Consider the following 6,901-nt stretch of genomic DNA (forward strand, 5'->3'; position numbering starts at 1 on the left):
CTTACTCTTTTTTAAATCTTGTGAAGGAAAACAGTGGTGTGAATTATTTTAAGCTTGGAAATACCATTTGGATGCTTCTATTTGAAAGACTTTCATGGAATTTACATCTGTAATTTTACAACTCTTGTCCAATAAGCAAGCAGTTTTTTGAATAAGTGCACTTTAATTATAGAAAACTTTCATGATTAAAAAACGTTGTCTTTAACATGAAAAACCCATTTTCTGATGCAATCCATCTATTTCCAACTCTGTGTCTAAACTATGTAAACTTCCTTGTTCTTATATATTTTTTCTTAGCTAAAAATCATTCTTCATATGATATAATTTCCAAATTCTTTTTGATTCAGACACTAAATACTAGAAATGTTCAACTGTTATTTTTTCTCAATCAAAATAATATCTAAGCTAGTCATGGTGGTATACACCTGTAATTCTAGCACCTGGGAGGCTGAAGCAAAAGGTCACAAGTTCAATACCAGCCTGAGTTATACTGAATTGAAGTTGAAGTTAAGTCTGAGATAAAAGGGGGTGGGGGCAAAAGGAAAGTTTTACAAAAAAAGCCCTGACCAGTTTTCAAATCTTCTGCACAGTACAGTGTATAGTAAGTCATATTTTTAACATATTTGAAACTTCTCATCTATGTTAATATCATGAAAGCTAAACTTGCCTAAGCTTCCTTACCTATGAAAACAGTAGACTCCAATATCATTAAATCAAAGCACTTACAGCTCTGTGCCCCCTCCCCAGAATACTTTCCAAACTTAATTTATAGCCTCGTGTTTGTCTCCACTAATTATTCCCTTCATTCTACCTTTTCTAAATGAATTGAAGTCAATGTTGTTGTTTTAATTTTAACTAGTCCTCCTAAAAAGACATAATTTGTAAATGCAAATGTGACTTTTTTAATACAAAATTTCGGTCCACACCAGTATTGTGTGAAGATACTAAATAGAGTAAAAGTCTAGTTTTAATGAATAATACTTGATGACAGTTTTGTTTAATGATTTGGATGATCCCACTGTTACTTCTGTTGTTTTACTGTAGAGAGATCCTTACAGTCTAAAGAGCTTGTCTCATTTGTGATACAGCCCGCAGCTAGAGAGATACCCAGAGAAGCTGAGATAGCTTAAAGAAGACATGATCCACATGTCTTCTCTATTCCATAAAGAAATAGAATTACTTTAATGAAGTTTCTTCCTTTAATTTATTTCCCAAGATTTGCATTTCTTTGTAGATTGTAAGGCAGTATTCAGACTTTTATTAGCATTAGAAAGAATGCAAGATTAAAGGGCAGTCTTTCTCAAAATACAATAATGAGTTACTTAGATTTTTGCTTAATTCAATTCAATTATTGAGCAATCCCTAATGCAGAGACAGAATAACTCTACCTCTCTCCCTAAAAGTAGCACATATGAATCAAATACTGTATGAAATAAAGAATTTCAGGAACATCAATCAGAAATGCACATTATAAGGAATTATTTAGATTCCTTACAACTTTCTTCATTAAGGAGGGTTTTCTCCAAAACAAAGTCCTCTCAAACTGAATATCCAACTTTAACTCCTTAGTTTACTATAATTATTGTGTGATGCACATGTGTTTGCACCCCCTCAAAGCCGCAATAAATGAATTGTATAAATGACATTGTTTCTTTCTCTTTATCTTAAAAAATATCTCACTTTACTGTTGGCAGAGTAACAGCTAGTATTTTAATTGCTTAATATATCCAAACTTCATTTTTTTTAAAATTACGTTTTCATGAAGTTTTGTGATTTCTTTTTAGAGCCACTGTGAAGGTAAGAAGTGTTGAATGTCTCTCTGACTATATAACAAGTGTCCTTTCCAAACATCTGCCCTTGAGAATCTAAAAAGATGGGATCTGAGAAGTGATAGTCCCCTCGGGGCCTGAAGACTTGTTTTCTTGGTAGAAGCCTTCGAATGCGGTGGGTGCCAACAAAGTGGAGGTAGTGTGTCCCCGTTTTGTGGGATCAAACACACAAATATTCAGTGAGAGTGAAGGAATTTTTATTTTGGAGCAAGATCTTAGAAGAGAGAGGAATGTGGAGGGCATTTAAGACACCCTCTAGGACCCCTTCCAGTCACACTGATACCTGGCATCCAACCCACCCCCACCCTGCCACACACACGCGCACGCGCGCACGCGCACACACACACACACACACACACACACACACACACACACACCGGGAGAACTGAACTATTTGCTGTTGAGGACAGGTAGCTATGGGTAAGGTAAACGCGCGCGCACACACACACACACTAGGGCGTTATTGTTTTTAACAAACGAAGGGTGTTTCCTGCCTTACTCTTCGAAATCCGCAACGATTTGTGATATGGATTAATTCTGATTCCCAACCTGTCAAACAAAAAGGCCACTGTGCTTGACCAAGGGAAGAGTTAGACGATCTATTTGCCAACATCAATATTTGGATGGAAAGCTTAAAATATGTTGTTTTTCCAAGAGTTAGCCTTTAAAAGGAAGCAAGCACCACTGATGAAATATTAGAGCGAATCGGTTAACCACTAACTTCTTTTCTACGTTCGCGCAGCCTCTTTCAAGCTTGCATTAGAAGCGAAACTTCGTGTTCTCTTTGCTCAGATTCCTCCACATAGCACCCTAAAACACAGGAGTCTCTGGCTCTGAGTCCCTTTATCCGGCGTGTTGAGCTCACTGCCGAGGGCTTTTGGACACCCAGCCCCAACCGAGATTCTCAGCCCAGCGGGTCTCGCGGCTCCAGGCGGCTGGCAACCTAGAGAGGGGCGCGCCAGGTGATGTTGCAACCAAGCCAACTTCCGCACCTTATGCCACAAGGAAGCTGGTTCTGAACTCAGACTGTCCCGAAGCAATAGGAGAAATGTCTAATTGGGCCTGTCACAGGGTGCTTTAAGTTCGGTTTGTCGCGCTGGGTCGTGCTGGGCTTGCTGCTGGTAAGCACAATGCTTTGTGTCCCACCAGTCACTTTGCAAGTGAAATTTGCTTAGCATACCTCACATCCGGAATCCACTTAGCTGAGCCCGGCCAGCGAAGTGGGCATATTAATCTTTTCTCGAAAGTTCTTCAATGATTTTTTTTGGAAATAGTTGTTGCACTCCTTTCTCTTCTCCCTGTGAAATAATCCTTCATGAAATAATTATGTTTGTGATTTTTCTATTTCATGTTGAATTTATAAGGTACCCAAGCAAAGGAATTAAGGGAGATTTGGATAGTTTTCAAACCTACAACGAACACCATGACAGCTCAAAAACTCGATCCTGGTTTTTCCAGTTAGAGGGTGATGGACAAGGGTGAAGCACCTAGGTGAGGAAATATGGACTCTCTTGTCTTTTGAGACTGCCCTGGTTTGGTCTCCTGGTCCTACCTTAGTCGAGTCTGTTTGCATATCCAAAGACTGTATCTTTAAAGCTGCATAATTCGAGTCCAAAGAAGAAATATCTGTCACTTTGCCTTCTTGCCCACTCTGGTATTTTCTTTAAAGAAGTCTCGAAATGCAAAAACTGAAGGCAGAATACACAGGCACCTCTTTAAGCAGCTCTGTCTTTAAGAGAGATAAATCAGCGGGGGGATACATTCAAATATACAAAGTTTTAGCGTTCACTTAGCAGATAGAATATTGGTGCTTTGAATAAATGATTAATAGTGAGATCTGGATTCAAGAACTGAATATGGTTTGGATTACTTATGGACCATCTAAAGGTATGTGTCATGGAAGAACAATGCTTGAAACTCCTCTAAAACAATGAAAATAGCCTTAGATATAAGTAAAACTTATTACATTATTATAGATAATTATTTTTATATTTGCAATAAAATACATTTTGATGACTTAAATAATACCTATAGAAATTGTCAAATAAGTCAAAAGAAATATGTGTACACAGGCAAAAAATGACCTTAGATATTTTCACTTAAACCCTATATATAGAAGATCCAAAGTCAAATCTAAAGTCCACTAAGTGAAAAAAAAAAAAGTTGCTGTGCTAAATCTGTAACTCACAAACACTTGTATCCATTTGGGGGGAAAACACATTTAGATGTTTTGAAATATCAAAACAGTATTATTGAAATCAAGATAAATTTAGTCTATTACTTTTGTGACAGGACTGGTTCACTTAATATTGAAGTGATTGTTTTTGGAAAGACAGTCTTTACAAGTATTAAACAAGTCATACATTTAACTGCCTGTAGATGATGTTGGCTTGAATATATATATATATATTAATCTCAAATATTTCAAATCCCAAGGATATATATTATATATATACACACACACACACACACGTGTGTGTGTGTGTGTGTGTGTGTGTGTGTGTGTGTGTAATCCTTCTGAACTGCTTCAGTAAAAATATAGTTCTGTATGTACTCTGTCTGCAGAGCCATGAGATGTTCAAGATGAAGCCAGGGAGGGAAAGCCCCAGCAGAGCACACACAAACACGAGGCTACCTGGCTCTTTGCCATGATACACGACTTTCAATTATTTTACTGCTTTTTCATGAGAGTTTCCCTCTACCAGTTCCTCCTCCCCTCACCAGATTGCTGCTGCCTTTCTACATTGGCAGACTTTTCCTATGTCACCATGCATTTTTCCTTTCTAGATTTTCTTATAATAAGTTTTGAACTCCCTCTGGAAAAAAAAGCACTAAATCTAGAATACTATGTTGGTATTTTTACTCACACTGTATAAGTTGAGAGGGAAAGAAGCTAGAGTGTCCTACACATTCTTGCTATACTTTTCCTGAGGTATATATTTAGAAATAGAAATCTTTTTATTAGCCCAATACATTTGTCAAAATGAAAGGAGTAATGAAAGCACATTCTAGCCCATGAGAATTTTTTTTCCATGTAAAATGAGTCTAGATGACCTAAACTGTTCATCTCTTACCTGAATTTTACTTTCCAATGAAGCACCAAATAGTCAAAATAGTCAAATAGCCGTTTCAATTGATGTTTCAAATAGTTTTAACTTATTGAATTATTTTAATGTTGTGCTCAAAGAGAACTAAATAAAAAAATTTTAACACCCTAAATCACTGTTTGGGGAAACTAGCACCAAACCCAAACCCAAACCACCCTTGTAGGAATAATGTTAGATGAAACTTCCAAGTAGAGTAGCAGTCATCTTCACAAAATAGCCTTTCCACTCTCAGCATCTGATGGTGCCAGAGGAATGATCTATTTCACTCCAACACCTCTAAGTTGCTAAAGGAAAAAGCAGAAGAGACCTAAACTGACATAGGTCTCCTTAGCCTTCACCCTTCACTCTTTCATTTCTCCCTGATGCACTCCGCAGGCACTGCCCATCATTTTCATCAAGATGCGAAGAGACACATCAGAGCCCTCAGAGATTCCAACGTGCGGAACCCAGGGGTGTCCTAAATGTGTTTAGGCTTTACAAAATGGCTCCCCACCTTTGCTACTCCCCTGCCTTCACTTGGACTGCCAACTGTAGGTGCTAGCGACCATAACTAAAAAATTTAAATAGGAAGAAAGCAAACCACAATAGGAGACAGACCAACTTATCGTATGTACAACTATTGGCTGAAGTACAAGGCAAGCTGAATCCTGGGTTTGGACTCCAAGTATGAAAATAATTGAACGTGACTCTGAAAGATGAAATTGAAAGAAGGAGCAAAGAAGGAACTGATAACCTTTAGCTGACCAGATGATCCTGCAGAGATGAAATCCCAACTAGAAGCTTATTTTTCCTTGCCAGTGAATCACCCTTCAGGAATACTGACCTCTGTGTGGAAGGGGTGGATTGGTTAGAATCAGAGGAGGAAGCAAGACAAGGCCCATATGAAGCCAGTTTTAAAAACCTGGCAAGGAGCTAAGTCCCATAATGGATCTGCGCAGGGTAGCTGAAAGCAGTTATCAAAGTGTTATGGTTGATTATCAAGGTTATCCCCAAACCATCCAGCAGAAAAGGCACAGGTAGATAGATCCCAGGAAAGGCGAGATGCTTTCCAATTTGAGGTTCTCTTTCCTTTCTCTGACTTTCAGAAATCATTTATTTCTGTTTTAATGAGTCTTATTTTTAACTTACTCTTAATGTTCCAATGACTAGAGCTGTGTCATTACTATAAACTCTATCTCAACCTCTCAAAGTCCTTTTAATGCAGCTCTTGGCAACCAAAGTCCTAACTTCTTGCCAAAAACTGCAGATTAAACATTTGCTATGGGAGCCTGCCATTAGCTGTTCCCTCTGTTATGGGCACATGTGGTTACATGTCACAAAGCACAAGAGATTCCATGTAAATAGATTTGCATTTCCAGGGGGCTTCAGGATATTAAGTGGGGCTGGTGACACCTTGCACCTCATCCCTTACAACCACTACCATCAAAATTGAGTTGGGTTAATGGAGTGGAAATGGACTTGTAAGGCAGCTGCTTTCCTGGGCTACCTTGCCGTTTCCTCTGAGTTGTGTCTTTATTGGCATACAAGTACTCTAGAGCTTGCATCATATGTCTTTCATTTAAAAGACACCGAATGTTTTTCAAGGAATTTACGGCTCTTAAAACGCGTATTTATAAACAAGCGGACAGAACTCTACGACATAACTTAGTTTGTAAGGAGGAATTCTTTATATGACTCCACTCAGCAAAAGGGAATTCTTGCTGCTGTGAATTTTTAGAAAAAAAGAATTAAATGACCATTTCTCTTGCCATTTCCCGTGTCTATTAGAGAAGGTCAGAATTTCAGAATACCTGAACAACACGGATACAAAGGATGGTGGGAGAATGTTGAAAGTCACCAACCCATTCACGAATGGAGGGTCAAAGTCCACACCCGAAGTACCCACACAGCTTTGCTCAGGTATCAGCTGGAAAGTGTCTAAGCATCCCAGCTCAGCGAGAGTACTTTACCGACCGCGTGTCCCTG

This window comes from Dipodomys merriami, unplaced genomic scaffold, assembly GCF_024711535.1.
Source record: "Dipodomys merriami isolate MVZ:Mamm:240054 unplaced genomic scaffold, mDipMer1.0.p SCAF_10, whole genome shotgun sequence".
Taxonomy (NCBI): Eukaryota; Metazoa; Chordata; class Mammalia; order Rodentia; family Heteromyidae; genus Dipodomys; species Dipodomys merriami.